This window comes from Macrotis lagotis, chromosome 5 (assembly GCF_037893015.1).
Source record: "Macrotis lagotis isolate mMagLag1 chromosome 5, bilby.v1.9.chrom.fasta, whole genome shotgun sequence".
NCBI classification, from domain to species: Eukaryota; Metazoa; Chordata; class Mammalia; order Peramelemorphia; family Peramelidae; genus Macrotis; species Macrotis lagotis.
This window is the reverse complement of record NC_133662.1, coordinates 138,571,000-138,590,442: the sequence shown is the minus strand read 5'-3', so window position 1 is coordinate 138,590,442 and position 19,443 is coordinate 138,571,000. Positions and strand designations below refer to the sequence as shown.

The following is a 19,443-nucleotide window of genomic DNA, read 5'->3' as shown; positions in this document are numbered from 1 at the left end:
TTACAAGGCATCCAATCCAATCTTCTCAAAGTTGTCCTTGTTTCTTCTATAATAACAGAAGAATATATGGGATGGTTATTTCTTATACTTCACTATATGTCTCTATGTCCCCAGTCTATTTTCTTTTTCTTTCATGCATTACTTTTTGTTGTTGTTGTTTTTGGTTTTTTGGGTTTTTTTTTTTTTTTTTGCAGGGCAATGGGATTATGTGGCTTGCTAAAGGTCACACAGCTAGGTAATTATTTAAGCTTCTTAGACTGGATTTGAACTCAAGTCCTCCTGACTTCAGGGTTAGTGCTCTATCCACTGCACCACCTAGCTGCCCCTCATGCATTACTTTTATAAACACGTGTTATCTACAATGGGAATGAAGACAATGATTAAACTGAAAAATTTTCAGAAATTGGTAGAAGAAAGAAAAGCATTTCATGCTTCCCAAAATGGAAGAATCAAAAATCAAAATACAGTTAGCATCAAAAATCATGTATGTCTTATAGTCTACAATCCAGATACTACAGTGTCTTGTCTACATAGTCACAAGCACCAATTTTGTTAGTGTCAAACTCTGAAAAGGATCCTTCATTTCATAAGTGGGGATCTCCAAGGAGAGAAACTTCTCCATCAAAAGAGATTAACTCTACAGAGTTATCTGAGTTATCAATAACTTGCCCAGGGTCACACTGAGTTTAGTAAGTGTCAGAGGAAGAATGTGAATCCAAACATGGAATTGGAGTCCAGCACTCCATCTTCTATGCCTCTGAAGGCGAAGCTACATACACAATTATTTGGCTATTGAACTGCTCTAACTAGGAGGTTCAGCAGTGCTACCATTCTGTCAACAAGGTTAAAACCAATAGGGTTTCCATTCAGTAATACTGTATAATCAAAAAGAGGAAAAAAAGCTTAATTTACTTTTGGCATAGCAAGACCTCAATTAAGCTTTCATCCAAAAATAACTACATCTTCATTAATTGTTTTCAAAAAATACAGAATAACATAATTTTAGAGTTGAAAGTGAGTTCAGGGGCAGCTAGGTGGCGTAGTGGAGTCAGGAGTACCTGGGTTCAAATCTGATCTCAGACAATTAATAATTACCTAGCTGTGTGGCCTCGGGCAAGCCACTTAACCCCATTTGCCATGCAAAAAAAAAAAAAAAAAACTAAAAACAAAAAAAGAAAGTGAGTTCAACATGCAGATAGTAAAACCAATGAATACTCAAAAGGAATTCCCCCTATAACATATATACTTGCTATCCAGCTTCCAGTTGAAGGTACTAACTGAGAAGGAACCCCAACACTTATTGTAGCAGCCCATTCCACCTGTGGAAAGCTCAAATTTATAGGTGATTCTCCCTAAAGTTACCTTTCTTCATCTTCCATCAATTATTCTTTTTTAAAATTTATTTTTAATAAATATATTATTTGAGTTTTACAATTTTCCCCCCAATCTTGCTTCCCTCCCACCCCCCACTCCCCACGGAAAGCACTCTGTCAGTCTTTACTTTGTTTCCATGTTGTACCTTGATCCAAATTGGGTGTGATGAGAGAGAAATCATATCTTTAAAGAAGAGAAGAGAAGTCTCAGAGGTAACAAGATCAGACAATAAGATATCTGGTTTTTTTCCTAAATTAAAGGGAATAGTCCTTGCACTTTGTTCAAATTCCACAGCTCCTTATCTGAATACAGATGGTACTCTCCTTTGCACACAGCCCAAAATTGCTCCCACTTGTTGCACTGATGGAATGAGCAAGTCCTTCAAGGTTGAACGTCACTCCCATATTGCTGTTAGGATGTAGTGTTTAACTGGTTCTGCTCATCTCACTCAGCATCAGTTCATGCAAATCCCTCCAGGCTTCCCTGAAATCCCGTCCCTCCTGGTTTCTAATAGAACAATAGTGTTCCATGACATACATATACCACAGTTTTCTAAGCCATTCCCCAATTCAAGGACATTTACTTGATTTCCAATTCTTTGCCACCACAAACAGGGCTGCTATAAATATTTTTGTACAAGTAATGTTTTTACCCTTTTTCATCATCTCTTCAGGGTATAGACCCAGTAGTCGTATTGCTGGGTCAAAGGGCATGCACATTTTTGTTGCCCTTTGGGCATAGTTCCAAATAGCTCTCCAGAAGGGTTGGATGAGTTCACAGCTCCACCAACAGTGTAGTAGTGTCCCAGATTTCCCACAACCCTTCCAACAATGATCATTATCCTTCTTGGTCATATTGGCCTATCTGAGAGGTGTGAGGTGGTACCTCAGAGAAGATTTTATTTGCATTTCTCTAATAATTAATGATTTAGAGCATTTTTTCATATGGCTATGAATTGCTTTGATCTCCTCATCTGTAAATTGCCTTTGCATATACTTTGACCATTTGTCAATTGGGGAATGGCTTTTTGTTTTAAAAATATGACTCAGTTCTCTGTAATATTTTAGAAATGAGTCTTTTGTCAGAATCATTAGTTGTAAAGATTGTTTCCCAATTTACTACATTTCTTTTGATCTTGGTTATATTGGTTTTATCTGTGCAAAAGCTTTTTAATTTAATGTAATCGAAATCATCTAATTGGTTTTTGGTGATTTTCTCCAACTCTTCCTGAGTCATAAACTGTTCCCCTTTCCATAGATCTGACAGGTAGACTAGTCCTTGATCTTCTAATTTGCTTATAGTATTGTTTTTTATGTCTATGTCCTGTAACCATTTGGATCTTATCTTGGTAAAGGGTATGAGGTGTTGGTCTAATCTAAGTTTCTTCTATACTAACTTCCAATTATCCCGGCAATTTTTATCAAAGAGGGAGTTTTTATCCCAATGGCCAGACTCTTTGGCTTTATCAAACAGCAGATTACTATAATCCTCTCCTGCTTTTACACCTATTCTATTCCACTGGTCCACCACTCTATTTCTTAGCCAATACCAAACAGTTTTGATGACTGATGCTTTATAATATAATTTTAGCCTAAGCCACCTTCTTTTGCACTTTTTTTTATTAAGCTCCTGGCAGTTCTTGACTTTTTATTTCTCCATATGAATTTACTTATAATTTTTTCTAACTCATTAAAGTAATTTTTTGGACTTTTGATTGGTAGGGCACTAAACAGATAGTTTAGTTTTGGCAAAATTGTCATTTTTATTATATTAGCTCTACCTATCCATGAGCAGTTGATATTTGCCCAGTTATTTAAAACTGATTTAATTTGTGTGAGAGATGTTTTATAATTGTTTTCAAAAAATATTCTGAGTCTGTCTTGGCAAATAGACTCCCAAATATTTTGTATTGTCTGCGGTTACTTTGAATGGGATTTTTCTTTCTAGCTCTTCCTTCTGTTTCTTGCTAGACATATATAGAAAAGTTGAGGATTTATGAGGGTTTATTTTGTAACCTGCAACTTTGCTAAAATTGCTAATTGTTTCCAGTAGTTTTTTGGATGATTTCTTGGGATTCTCTAGGTAGACCATCATGTCATCTGCAAAGAGTGAAAGTTTTGTCTCTTCCTTCCCAATTCTAATTCCTTCATTTTCTTTTTCTTCTCTAATTGCTGATGCTAACATTTCTAATACAATATTGAATAGTAGTGGTGATAATGGGCACCCTTGTTTCACCCCTGATCTTATTGAGAATGCCTCCAGCCTCTCCCCATTGAATATAATGCTTGTTGATGGTTTCAAATAGATACTGCTAATTATTTTAAGGAATAGTCCATTTATTCCTACACTCTCTAATGTTTTTAATAGGAATGGATGCTGTATTTTGTCAAAAGCTTTTTCAGCATCTATTGATATGATCATATGGTTTCTGATAGGTTTGTAATTGAGTATATTAACAGTTTTCCTAATATTGAACCAACCCTGCATTCCTGGAATAAATCCTACTTGATCATAATGTATTACCCTAGTGATGACTTCTTGTAATAGTTTTGCTAATATTTTATTTAGGATTTTTACATCTATATTCATCAGGGAAATAGGTCTATAATTTTCTTTCTCTGTTTTAACTCTTCCTGGTTTAGGTAACAGTAACATATTGGTTTCATAGAAAGAGTTAGGCAGAGTTCCATCTTTCCCCATTTTTCCAAAGAGTTTATATAGGATTGGAACCAATTGTTCCTTAAATGTTTGGTAGAATTCACTTGTGAATCCATCAGGCCCTGGAGATTTTTTTTATCAAGTTCAATAATGGCTTGTTGAATTTCTTTTTCTGAGATAGGGTTGTTTAGGTATTTAATCTCATCTTCATTTAACTTGGACAACTTATATTTTTGTAAATATTCATCCATTTCACTTAGATTATCAAATTTATTGGCATAGAGTTGGGCAAAATAATTTCTAATTATTACTTTAATTTCCTCCTCATTGGTGGTGAGTTCACCTTTTTCATTTATGAAACTAGCAATTCGGTTTTCTTCTTTCTTTTTTTAAATCAAATTGACCAGAGGTTTATCCAATTATCTGTTCTTAAGAAGACTAATTCTCACTTGATAGTACTGCATTTATAGACAAAGTTCAAATCACATCTCATCATTCCTTTACTCTCTCATTTTTCTCTATATTAAATTCTCTTTTTTAAGAAAAATATTTATTTTATTTTTAATTTATGGAATAAAGCAAGCATTTCCAAAAGATAGCTTAATTTAAAAAAAGATAACTACACATGAAACTGCAAATAACTTGCTATTTCTTTTAAATGTATGATAGTTATCAAGTCAGTTTTTATATTTTTTCCCCTTCCCTCACCCTAAAGATGACTATCATTAGACAAAAATATGCATATATATGTATATATATATATATATATATATATACATGTGTGTGCATGTATATAATGTAAAATCATTCTATTCATAAGTCCTTTCTCTGGATGCAGATAGTATCTTCCTTCATAAATAATTTGTAGATAATTGAGTATTTATAATAGTAAAAATGACATTCATTCAAGGTTGCTCATAAAATAAGATTGCTATTACTGTATAAAATGTTCTCTTGATTCTGCTCATTTTGCTTTTCATTATTTCATGGAAATTTTTTCTAAGCTTATTGACCTCATCATTTCTTATAGCACAGCTGTATTCCATCACAATCATATAACACAACTTGTACAGTCATTGCTCAATTTATGATTACCCCTGCAATTTCCAGTTCTTTGCCACCACAAAAAAAGAATAAAATAGATTTTTTTCTTTCCAATGATCTTCATGCATTATAAGATTAAAGTGTTTCTACACCCCTTGGAATGCTACATTCAACTTGACAAACATTTGTTCTATAAGAATCCTAGCATCAGAAAACTGGTCTTACTTCATTTCAATGAGACCTTTGTTTAAAAATCTGAAGTCAATGTTATTCAAAGTCAAACTTTATTCACCTCTTGAACAAGTAGCCAAAGATAGAATTAGGATTTTCTAGGGCTATCAAGACCTCAGTTTTGGAGTTTTTCCTTCTGGTTTCTCTTGTATAAAAGTTATCACAGATGAGCTCTTAGGAAGATTACTGAAATAGAGTAGAGCTACAACAAAGGTATTCATTTTTAGATATAATTAATGTTAGTATGTTTTACTTGACTGATATTTGTTATACAGGAAGGTTTCTATTTTAGGTGGCTGAATTAGTAGGTAGTGATAGAGATATGGAAATAAATAAATAGTATAGAAAAAATCAATAAGACATTAAAATATACACAAAAGAAGACAAAGAAGTTCCCAAGGCATTCAAACAAGATACTTAATTGCTGACATAATCCATTTAACCGCAGTTACAAATTATTTTCAATTTTTTTCTAAAAAGATTTGTTTACTGATCATTATTAAATTCGTGATAAAAAAAGGGGGGAGAAAGAAGAAAAAACTATTGAGAAGTAGTTTGGTATTTTGAAAAGATTCCTAGATCAGAAGTAGATCCCTAGATAAAGGTTTATCCCTAGATAGAGTTCTGGGCCTGAAACCAGGAAGATCAAATTCAGCCTCAGACATCTAATAGCTTTGTGACCCTGGGGAAGTCACTTAACCTCTGTTTGACTCAATTTTCTCAACTGCTAATTGGGAAATATAATCCTCCCAGGATTGTTCTGTGTCTTAAATGAAGTAACATTTGTGAACTGCTTAGCATATAGTAGGCATGTTTGTTTCTTTTCTTAGAGTCTGATAACCTAGATAATCAACCATTTATTATATAAGTGACTTTGAGCAAGTTATTTAAGCTCTTTGAACCTTATCTGCAAAATGGACATAAATTTTGCCTTTCCTATCTCACCTGGTTCTTATGAGAAATGTGAGCTATAGCAGCTACAATGGGATGAAAAATACTTTATCTCTGCAAAAGCCTGATCTGGAAATGATAACAACTGATAATCTTAGCTGCTTTTTAAACCTCATATGCCCCAAGCATGAATCAGCTTAACTTAATTAGGAATTAAGGTTTCCTTTCCTCACTAAAAGTGAACTAATTTTCCTATCAGTGCTGTTTAATTCAACTCAACTCAATGAACATTTCTATTTCTTGAAGTTTCTACCTATTCTTATGAAGAAGGATATCTTTCTGCCTTTGCTCCCATGCAGCTACACCTTCATTGAAAGGGTGAAGTTTGGCTTTTATGTATAATGGTTTCAATTAATAAGTAAAGCATTTTAATAAATCAATTCAATCTGAGAGACAGCAGATCCAGGAAGTCAAATCAGGGTGATTCCAATCCCTGGAGGAGAGATGGAGGATGATGCCTCTCTTTACCCTTCCTCTACATAAGAGATCTGTTTCCATTCTGGTTTAGTTTGGAATTCTGGGACTGCTATAAACTGAAGAGAACCCTAAGTAGCCACATAAGAATGAAGAAACCTGAAACAACATCAAAGTTGTTTTTATAATGTTTGTTTTGCCAGTCTTGAGTATTCAAACAATAGCATCCCCCTTCCACTACCCACAATGCTCCTATTTCCTAGTTATCCTGTATGTATCTTATTTGTACATAGTAGTTTCTGTTATCTTCCCCAATAGGCTATGAGCTCCTTGAGAGGAGGGATTATTTTTTACCTTTCTTTGTATCCTTGTTAGCACAATGTCTGACACATAATCAATACTTAATACATGTTAACTGACTAACTTACACATTTTCTAGAATTCCGCCTGCATCCAGGGTAATTCTATGAATTTCTGAGAGTTAGAAAAATAGAAGGTTTGCAACTCATTACTAGACATGTTTGATTGCTTTTTACTCACAATCACATGGAAGATGATCTACTGCTTTATTATGCATTGTATGTTAGTTGTCATGTACTTTTAAATTTGTTTATCCATTATATATTAAGGAAAAATGCTATAAGCATGGAGTTTTGTCTACTCTTTTGGAGAGCCAACTCTATTTTGTCAAAGTCCTTTAATTAGCATTAACAAAAAAATAACCAAGTCAAAATAACAGAGGGAGGTTATTATTTATTAGTGGAAGTTCAGAACTCAATTTGACGGAGGAAACCATAAATACACATGCCTCCCCCACACTCACCCCAGGAATCCTCTTTGCTTTGCATCAATTCCAGGATTTCAACTGAAACTAATTTTTGAACAGATTAGGATCTTTTGTGATCCACTTTAGAGGACTGGAACTAGATGTGCACTACTGAGAATTGAAGAGAAAGCAAAATTTAATTAGCACCACATTCAGCAAATGGCAGGCTCATTAAATGTTTGCTGCTTACTGGAAATCAGTGGCAGGGTTATAAAGGCTTCTGGTGGCTCCACCATTAGTCCTTCTTTACAAGCATTAATATGCTTCAGAGAAATAAAATGATGTTCTAGTATTATTGTTCATTCCTCCCAGAATCTTTGTGTCGCCATTTGGGGCTTTCTTGGTAGAGGTATTAGAGTGGTTTACTGTCTTTAGTTCATTTTACAGATGAGGAACCTGAGGCAAACATGTTTAAGTGACTTACCAAGGGTCACACAACTAGTAAAAATCTGGAGATCAGATTTGAATTGCCATCTTTCTGCCTTGAGGCATGGACTCTATCCACTGTGCCACCCAACTACTCTGGAGGTCTAGTACTACATGGTAAAAAAACATTCCAGAATACAGATCATGCAAAATTGCTCCATAGATCCATGGTCATCTGCATTAGCATTTGCATTTGAACACAAAATGACCAAAGTGGAATGGAATTATGTGAAGCAAATGCATATTGGAGGGAACTGTATGTGATTTATAAGACTCTACAGCCTCTAAAAGTTCATTCTCTTTTGGATTGACCCCACACGAAGTGAGTTTAAATGGAAGTGAGGGACAGACTATATTACCAAGATACTAGACTTCATTCCTTGGTCATCCCTGGTGCAAATAGTCTCTGAAAAAACTGGTTTGGAGTCAACTTCCAGCTATTTTTGACTATAGTTCCAGGGAGACCAGCTAAATCAATTTCTACTGCAAAGCAATACAATTCATGACATTTCCACACTTCTCAATTTCATTTCTTCTTGAATGCATCTGTACCTTCATTTATTCACAAATCCCTTACAACATATGAACTATAAACCAAGGGAAAGTAACTTCATATTATTGGTTTCACATGATGTTGCTTGACATCAGGAAGATGTGGGCTTGCATAGTATATCAGTATAAAAATTAATAAAGCATCCATGCTAAAAATCATTTTAGACAATATTACAGATATAATTTCACAAAATTATTTGCTTGCTGTGAAATGCTATTAACACTTTAAAAATGATGTTTTTCATCATTAGACTGGTGCTAATATTTGGAAGTTATTTCCTGAACAAAATGACAACTCTTTTTGTACACTGAAGGGATTGCCACAATTTTGTGATGTGCTTGTTTGTTTTTAATTTAATTTTTTCTACATATTTCTGCAAAGGACTTGAGAAAAAGGAAAGAAAGAAAGAACTTTAATTAATTTTAATTAATTTACTTAATTAATTAAAAATTACTTTAGTAAGAAAGGATTAAGTTCTTCCTATGTGTCAATCACTGTGGCTAGGTGCTTTATAAATAATGATAATAATAATAATGACAGTTAATAAATGCCAGTCACTATCCTAAGCAATTTACAATACTGTCTCATTTGAGTCTCATAACAACATTGGGAGTGAGGTGCTGTTATCCCCAATTTACAGATGAAAAAACTGAGGTAGAGAGCAGTTAGGTGACTTGCTTAGGGTCACACAGTTAGTAAATGTGGCTGAAATTAGATTTGAACTTAGGGTTTCTTAACTCCTGGACTATTATCCTATCCTCTGCACCTTCTAGCTGCCCTTAGACTTGAACTTCAGAGCAATTCAGATTTTATTAAAAGGGAAGCCTTCAGTAACAGGTATATGAAGATGTAAATGAGTCTAATCTCCAGTCTCTATTCCTGACAGATTCAATACAGATCATGGTTTGCAAATTTCTTAAAAGAGAAACCATGACATGACAAGTCCTTCCTCATATTTCTTCTAAGACACAGAACAACCTTAACACACACACTCAAAATTATTGAAATGTAGCATGACATAGGGGACAGAGTACTAGATTTAGCATCAAGAAGACCTGAATTTAAATTCTGCCTCAGACACTTTTCCATCTAATCTTAGGAAAGATACTTATTCTTTTAGGCTTTCCACTACAGCCACTGAGATTTTGGATGAAAAATTATTTATTTGTTTGTTCTTGTTATATTTTAGACTATCCCTTTAAAACTAATCTGATAAATGGATTTTAGTTGCTAGTCATTGAGTCTCTAAAATGGGGGCAATATAGCTGATTGGGATTTGAGCATATAATTTAACTAAAACCTTTCTTTTTGTATAATTTGCATTTTTATATAATGTACAAGCTTGTTATAGTTATTAAGACATTTCAGTCATAACTGACTTTAGGTTTTCTTGGCAAGATAGCAGAAGTTTTGTTATTTTCTTCCTTAGCTCATTTTACAGATAATGAACTGAGGAAGAGTTAAACAATTTGCCAAGGATTACATAACTAATAAGTGTCTGAAGTCAGTTTTGAATTTAGGAAGATGATTTTGCCTGACTCCAGGTCTGATGACCTAATGCATTACCCAGCTGTACAAATTACTAATTCCCTTCTTCAACTCTTTCTATGAATTACTTGCAAGACAATTAATAAGATTTAAATAATGCTTAAAGTTGAGATTAGTGGGGCGGCTAGGTGGTGTAGTGGATAAAGCACTGGCCTTGGAGTCAGGAGTACCTGGGTTCAAATCTGGTCTCAGACATTTAATAATTACCTAGCTGTGTGGCCTTGGGCAAGCCACTTAACCCCATTTGCCTTGCAAAAACCTAAAAACCCCCACAAAAGTTGAGATTAGAGGAGTAAGATTTTCAGTTTAATTATTTATTTCCCAAAGTATTTACAAAGGAGTTTTTTGGATTTTTTTATTTTAGGGGTTTTTTTTTAGGTTTTATATTTTAGGTTTTTTTAGGTTTTTGCAAGGCAAATGGGGTTAAGTGGCTTGCACAAGGCCACACAGCTAGGTAATTATTAAGTGTCTGAGGCTGGATTTGAACTCAGGTACTCCTGACTCCAGGGCTGAACAGACATTTTTAATATCTAGTAAATAATAGATGAAACTGAATAATAGGATCAATCTACCAGCAATTATTTCTTGAATTTTACTATTAACCAATCATTTCTGTAGAGTGCTTCTTGATATCTTATGGTGGTATGAAGGCTGTGCTAGTAGAAGTTAAGCTCTAGTGGACCTAGCAGTATGAAATTGTCTTTGAACCTGACCCAGAAAAGGTCCCGGTACACTGACCTGTCCAGAGCCCAGTTGGAGTAGTCTCATCAGCACAAAGTTGGCCATGGACTCATAAACTTTTTCAGCTACAACATTTCATCTGAAATTCAGTTCAATTTGACAAACATTTATTAAGCATTTTTATCTGCGAGAATTCGGAGATACAAAAAAAGAGAGACAACTTCAGTGAATTTACATTCTGTAGGAGTGGCAGTGGTAGGAGTAGAATACCATGTGTCATAAAAGCATTGGCATTATAGTCAGGGAGTATATACATATACCATCATTCAATTCTTGAAGGTTTAAAGTAGCACTTTAAGAGACCATATTGCAGGGGGGTGGAGACAAGATGGTAGGATGAAGGCAGCATTTCCTGGGAACTCCTCCCCCCCAAAACTCCAAAAGCCGTCAAATTATGACTCTAGCCAAAATTTAGAGGGCTGGAATCCATAAAAAGACTAATACATTTTCCCAGTCCAAGATAACTTAGAAGTTCCACAGGAAAGGTATGTTTCACCAGGATGGGGAGTTGGATAAAGCCCCAATTGCAGTGCAGCCCGGGAACAGCTTGGAGGGGTGATGAGACAATTCTGCTACATCAGAATGAGCATAGAGTGAGGAGCACCAGCTGCAGAACTTTCAGCGAGAATCAGGAGAAACCTGCCTGCACCTCCAGAGCACAGCCCACAGATGATAAGAGGGTCAGGGGAGACTGCAGAAATTTCTCTGTTCTCCCTGAGGGCAGGACTCTGCTGTTTGTCCAGGTTGCAGGTTGGGCTTCCATACTAAGACAGTGAAGTAGGGCTCCTCCTTACAGCTCCAGGGCAGAGGGAAGTGCTATAGTCATCTACATATCAAAGCACAGGCAAGAGAGCTTAAGACCTTGGAGGAATAAAGGTCCCAGTGGGATGTCCCAAAGAAAAAGAACTCAAAGCCTTGGAAGTGCTGTAAATTAGTCTTGGGCCGAGGAAATCAGTATATGACAGAAAAAGAAGAATCTGACCATAGAAAATTACTTTAGTCCCATGGAAGGTCAAAACACTACTCAAATGATGACAAAAGAGAAGCTTCCATATCTAAAACATCCAAGAGAAATAAAAAATGGGCTCAGACTATGGATGAGCTCAAAAAAAGACTTTGAAAAGCAATTAAGGGAGGTGGAGGCTAAATTGGGAGGAGAAATGAGAGTGATGCAGAAAAACCATGAAAACAAAATCAGCATCTTGGTGAAAGAAATACAAAAAAAAATACTGAAGAAAATAATATGTTAAAAATAAGTTTAGGCTTAATGGAAAAAGCAAAACAAAAAGGCAAATGAGGAGAAGAATGCCTTAGAAAAGCAGAATTGGCCAGCTAGAAAAGGAAATAAAAAAGCTCTCTGAAGAAACTAAAGGAAGCTGATTACTTTGCAGAAATCAGAAAGAAATAAAACTCTTTCAAAAAAAGCCAAAAATTATAAGAAAATGTGAAATATCTCATTGGAAAAACAAGCAACCTCAAAAACAGATTCAGAAGAAATAATTTAAAAATTATAGGGCTACCTGAAAGTCACAACCAGGAAAAGAGCCTACACTTCATTTTTCAAGAAATAATACAGCAAAATTGCCCTGAGATCCTAGAAGCAGAGGGTAAAATAGAAATTGAGGGAATTCACCAGTTACCTCCTGAAAGAGATCCCAAAAGAAAAACTTCCAGGAATATTATACCCAAATTCCAAAACTCCCAAATCAAAGAGAAAATTCTAAAAGCTGCCCAATTTAACTACTGAGGCTCCATAGTCAGGATTACACAGGATCTGGCAGCATATACATTAAGGGCTCATAGGGATTGGAATATGATATTCCAGAAGGTAAAAGATCTTGGTTTACAACTGAGAATCAACTATCCAGCAAAACTGAACATCCTCTTTCAGGGGAAAAGATGGACTTTCAATGAAACAGGGGATTTTCAAACTTTCCTATTGAAACAACCAGAGCTGGATAGAAAGTTTAATCTCTCAGTACAGGACTCTGGTGAACCATAGAGGGGGTGGATGGAGAAGGACTAACTATAAGGAACTTAATGATATTGAACTGTTTGTATTTCTGCATGGGAAGAAGATGTTGATAACTCATATGAATTTTCTCATTTATAAGAGCTGTTAGAAGGAGCATATATATATATATGTATATATATATATATATATATATATATATAGACAGGACACAGGAAGGAGTGAAATATAATGGTATAACATAGTAAAAAGATGGAGTCAATGGGTAATAAAGGAAAGTACTGGGAGGAAGGAAAAGGAGATGAAGAAGAAGCTAAGAAATTTCTCATAAGAGGCAAGAAAAAACTTTTTCAATGGAGTGGGATGGGGAAAGGCAAGGGGGGATGAGTGAGCCTTCATTCTCATCAGAAATGGCTCAGAGAGGAAATAATATATACACTTAACAGGGTATAGAAATCTATATTACCCTAGAAAAAAATGTGAAGGAAAGGGATGGGATAAGGAGGAATGGGGGGAGGGAAGGGGGAATAGGTGGTAGAAGAGAGGGAAGATTGTGGGAGAGGGTACTCAGATACAACACACTTTTGGACAGGACCAGAATGAAAGAGGAGAGAGAGAGAGAGAGAGAGAGAGAGAGAGAGAGAGAGAGAGAGAGAGAGAGAGAGAGAGAAAGAATAGAATAAATGAGAGTGGGGAGGAATAGAGTGGAGGGAAATACAGCTAGTAATAGCAACTGTGGGAAAAATATTTGAAGCAACTTCTTTGGTGGACTTATGATAAAGAAAACAACTCACCCCAGAGACAGAGCCATTGGAATCTGAACACAGACTGAAGTACATTTTTTTTATCTCTCACTATTCTTGAGGTTTCTCATCTTCTGGGGGGGGGTTATGTTTATTCTTATAACAAAAATATTGTATTAGAATATTCTAAATAAAATATAATTATTTTTAAAAGAGACCATATTGCAGAGATAAAAAAGTTGTTTCATTTATATAATACTTTAAAAGTTAAAAAGCACACAGAAAATGAAGGGGAGAGAGTAGGGGAAGGTTAGTGAATATGTGTGGTATACTCAAATGATACAGCCCCCAAGAGGAAGAAACTGGGGAACCAACTCCCAAAAAAGGCATAATGATGTATAATGAAGGAGTCGTGTTCTTCAACTTAAAGTATGAATAAACATTCTGTTATTGGTTCTGGTCTGCTAACCACATAATTAAAAGAATGACTGCTGATTGGTTGCATAGCCAAAACTGTGATGTAGTCAGAATAAATTGATCATTCAAAAAAAAAAAGACTTTCATTTCCACATGGTTGTTTTCTTTCCTTTTTTTTGATTTTTACAATTTTTCTCCCTCCCCTTCTTTCTTCCCTCCTCCCCTCTGACAGAAAGCAATCTGCTATAAACTCTTTTTTTTATTACCATGTCAGTCTTATGATGATACTGGAGATGGGTGACAGTTGCCTTATCTCTAAATGAGGGGAATGGGCAAGGAGGTCTCTTCCAGGTCTAATGCTTTCTGTTCTAACATTGTGCCAAAAATGATAGGATTGAATTAAATGATCTCTAAGCTTTCTCTTAGTTTTAATTTTCCAAGTATTTCTAAGAGTCCAGATCTCTACTTCTTAATTCAAAGGAGAAAAATAAAACAATAGTAATGTTAAGGGGAGCACAAATGAGATTTTTTATAAGGTTTTTTTTTGACAAGGCAATGGGGTTAAGTGGCTTGCCCAAGGCCACACAGCTAGGTAATTATTAAGTGTCTGAGACCGGATTTGAACTCAGGTACTCCTGACTCCAGGTTCAGTAATCTATCCACTGCACCACCTAGCTGTCCTGAGATTTTTTTAAAAATAACATTTCATGAGGGATAATTCATTATGATGTCAAATTTCTTTGGACTCTGGGCCCTAGGTTCATAGGATTTACAGCTGGAAGGGATGTTTGATATTTAGTCTAACCTTTTTTATTGATGATTGACTAAATTCATTTGTATTGGATAACAAAATATAATCTCTTTTACAAGTATTAACATTTTTTTAATTGATATTTTATTTTATTTTTCCAATTACATGTTATGAACAATTTTCAACATTCACTAACATGCATATGTATATTTTTTAAGTTACATTTTTGTTCCACCCTCCCTTCCCACCCCACTTCCCTTCAGTGGTGAACAGTTGAAAATTGTATATATACATTTTTGTTTAACATGTTTATAGATTAGTCATTTTTGGTATGAGGAATTAGGATTAAGGGAAAATAAAGAAAACCATGAGATAGGAAAAATACAAAAGGGAAATTTTAAAAATGTGATTGTAGTGCTCATTTAGATTCTGTAGGGTTTTGTTTTGTTTTGTTTGTTTTTCTTCCTCTGGATGGGGATAGTCCATAGTCAGTCTCTTGGGGTTGTCCTGGCTCTCTGAACTGCTGAGAGAAGTTGCAACCAGCAAGGTTGATCAATGCTGATGTTGATATGCACAATGTTCCCATGGTTCTGCTTCCTTCTCCCAAAATTCGTTCCTGTAATTTATTCCATGCATCTCTGTAGTTGGACCATTCATGGTTTCTTATAGAATGATAGTATTCCATAATATTCACATATCATAACTTGTTCAGTCATTCCCTAGTTGATGGATATTCCCTCAATTTCTAATTCTCTGTCATTACAAAAAGAGTTGCTTTGAATATTTCGGAACATGTGGAACTTTCTCCTAGATCATAAGATGTAGAGCAAAATCCTATACAAGGGTACCACTGATGCAATTACTGAAATTTGTCTTTCTCAGATGGTAATGGTGTGGTTTTCTGCTATAAAAGATTGTCTGATGCTCTCATTAAATGGCACTGCTAGTTGTCCTGCTAGCAACTCCACCCAGGAGTCTCATTTCTCACCGGAGTCATATAGCCTCTCTGCTGGTCAGAGAAGCACTATATCCTGCTACTTTGTTGAATTTGTTAATTTTTTCAAGTACTTTTTTTTTTGACGATTTTCTCATGTTCTCTAAGTATAACATCATATCATTTGCAAAGAATAAAAGTTTTGCTTCCTCATTGCCAATTCTGATTCCTTCAATTTCTTTTTCCTCTCTTATTGTCAAAGTTAAGATTTCTAATACCATATTGAATAGTAATGGTGATAATGGGCATTTCACCCCTGATCTTATTGGAAGTGCTCCTAGTTTATCTCCATTACATAAAATATTTATTGATGATTTTAGATAGATGTTGCTTATTATTTAAAGGAAAATTCCATTTATTCCTATACTTTCTTAATGTTTTTAATAGGAATGGATTTTTTTTTGTTATTTTATCAGAGGCTTTTTCAGCATCTATTGATATAATCATATGATTTCTGTTGGTTTTGTTATTAATATGTTCAATTATACTGGGTATTTTTTAAGGTTTTTTTTTGCAAGGCAAATGGGGTTAAGTGGCTTGCCCAAGGCCACATAGCTAGGTAATTATTAAGTGCCTGAGGCTGGATTTGAACTCAGGTACTCCTGACACCAGGGCTGGTGTTCTATCCACTGTGCCACCTAGCCATACCCCTCCCCCAGTGTTTTCTTAATATTGAACCATCCCTGCCTACCTGGTATAAATCCTACCTGATCATGGTGTATTATCCTAGTAATAATTTTCTGTAATCTCTTTGCTGATATTTTATTTAAGATTTTTACATCAATGTTCATTAGAGAGATTGGTCTATAATTTTTTTTTGTCTGTTTTGGTTCTTCTTGGTTTAGGTATCAGCACCATATTGGTGCCATAAAAATAATTTGACAGAACTCTTTCTCCTCCCATTTCTTAATAGTTTATATAGAATGGGAATTAATTGATTCTTAAATGTTTGGTAGACTACACTTGTAAATTCATCTGGACCTAGAAACTTTTTCTTAGGGAGTTTATTGATGGTTTATTCAATTTCTTTTTCTGAAATGGGGTTATTTAAGTGTTTTATTTCCTCTTTTATTAATCTGGTCAGTTTGTATTTTTGTAAATATTCATCCAATTCATTTGGGTCATCAAATTTATTGGCATACAATTCAACCAAAAAGCTCCAAATTAATTTTAATTTCCTTTAATTTCCTCCTCATTAGTGATTAGTTCACCCTTTTTATCTTTGATACTGGTAACTTGTCTATCTTCTTTTTTAAAAAAATCAGATTAGTCAAATATTTATGAATTTCATTGTTTTTTTTTTCAAAAAAGCAATTCTTAGTTTTATTTATTAGATAAATGTTTTTCTTGTTTTCAATTATATTAATCACTCCCTTGATTTTCAGAATTTCTATTTTGGTATTTAATTGGGGATCTTTAATTTGTTCTTTTTCTCACTTTTTTAAAATTGCATATTTAATTCATTTATCTCCTGTTTATTTTATTCATTTAAGCATTTAGAGATATAAAATTTCCCTTAAAAACTGTCTTGACTATATCCCATAAATTTTGGGATGATGTCTCATTGTCATCAATTTCTTGGATATAAGCACTGATTATTTCTATGATTTGCTGCTGATCCACTCGTTATTTAAAATTATGTAATTTAGTTTCCAATTAATTTTTGGTTTATCTTTCCATGACCCTTTATCACATGTAATTTTTATTGCATCATGATCTGAAAAGTATGCATTTTATTATTTCTGCTTTTTGCATTTGATTACAAGGTTTTTTATGCCCTAGTACATGGTCAATTTTGGTATAAGTGCCAGATAACACAGAGGAAAATGTATATTCTTTTCTATCCCCATTAAGTTTTCTTCAGAGGTCTATCATATCAAAGTTTTCTAACATTTTATTCACTTCCTTAACTTTTTTCTCATTTATTTTGTGGTTAGGTTTCTATAATTCTGAGAGAGGGAGGTTGAGGACCCTCATTATTAAAGTTTTTCTATCTATGTCTCCTTGCAATTCACTCAGATTTTCTTCTAGAAATTTGGATGCTATACCACTAGGTACATACATGTTTAATAATGATATAGTATCATTACCTATGGTGACATTTAAGGAGATGTAGGTTTTCCCCTTATCCCTTTTAATGAGATCAGTTTTTGCTTTTCCTTTATCTGAGATCAGGATCGCTACCCCTGTTTTCTTTTTTAACTTCAGCTGAAGCATAATATATTTTGTTCCATCCTTTTACCTTTACACTGTGTGTATCTCTCTGCCTCAAATGCGTTTTTTGTAAGACAACATATTATAGGATTCTGGTTTTTAATCCATTCTGCAATCTGCTTCTGTTTTATGGGAGAGTTCATCCCATTCACATTTACAGTCAAGATTACTAATTCTGCATCTCCCTCCATGTTATCTTTCCCCATTTATATTTTTCTCTTTACTTTCCTCTTATTCCTCCTCACAAATTTTACTCCCTTTCCCCTTTAACTTTTCTTTTAAATTTTAACTTTCAGCTTATTTTCACTGATATTTAGATTTTCCTTTTATCAGTACCTTCTTCCCTTTTCTTTTCTTTCCCTTCCCCCCACCCCACTTCCCTATGGAGAAGGATAGATTTTTAAACCCAAGTGGGAATGTATCTTATTCCCTCTCTCAGTCAAATCAATTGAATAGAATTTACTCAGTATTCACACCCTCCCTTCTTTCCCTCTACTATTAAAGATCTTTATACCTCTCCACTTGCTATTTTTATTGATAAAAGTACTACTAATCAAGTACTATCAATCAAGGACCATCAATCAGAGTACTATCAATCAAAGGTTTATTGATTGATTGCTTGTTTGATAAAAAGCATTGCCTCATAGTTACTAAGTACCCTCCTGTCTTCTATCTCATTAGAAATACCCTTCTCAAGAGTAATGAATCCCATTAAATTATAATCATTTTATCCCTTACCCCCTTTTCAAGAATCCTCCAAGGACACACACAATCTTCATGAGCTGAAACATCTTGCAAAGTCAAAGCATTTCATGTACTATTTGTACCCACCCCCCAACATACTGTCTCCCATACTCCTTCCTTTAGCTCCCCAACCATGATTCTTAAACTTTTGTTAGCTGAAGTATGGATTAAGTCTAACCCTTATAAATAGATCCCCATCCTCTGTCCCTAAATTACTTCTGATTTAATTAACTATAGAGTCTCTAAGTGCTCTAAGTATTGGGCCACTTTAAAGGACTCTCATAAGAATTTTACAATTGATTTCAAGGTTTGGGAGATACTGGCTCCATGCCACCCTCATCAGAAAAAGTGCTAAGCTTTATGAGCAAAGCAGAATATAAGTAGATCAAAGGAAAATGAGAATAAGTTTAGAGTAAACATATTAGCTTTTTAGCTGAACTTTTTTTCTCAAACATAGTGATGTCATTTTGGTTCTCTGCAATGGAAAGGCAAGAACCAGTCATACTTATATTCTCTAAATCCAGCCTCTTCAATTATATTCAACCCTGTAACTATCCTAAGAGAAATACAGTTCTCTCATTTCTCCTTTCAATTTTTCCTCCATCTCCCTTAATTGCTTTTCAAAGTCTTTTTTGAACTCATTCATAGTCTGAGCTCATTTTCTATTTCTCTTGGAGGTTTTGGATATGGAAGCTTTGATTTTGTTGTCATCTGAGTATGTGTTTTGATCTTCCATGGGACTAAAATAATTTTCTATAGTCAGATTCTTCTTTTTCTTTTGTTTACTCATTTCCTCAGCCCAAGACTAATTTACAGAACTTCCAAGGCTTTGGGGTTTTTTT

At 34.5% G+C, this 19,443-nt stretch overlaps 1 long non-coding RNA gene across 1 annotated transcript in view; it reads right to left on the bottom strand.

The window, feature by feature from the left end:
- Positions 1-19,443, bottom strand: part of LOC141489896 (uncharacterized) — a 70,611-nt gene that overhangs the window by 19,787 nt on the left and 31,381 nt on the right. The window lies entirely within an intron of this gene.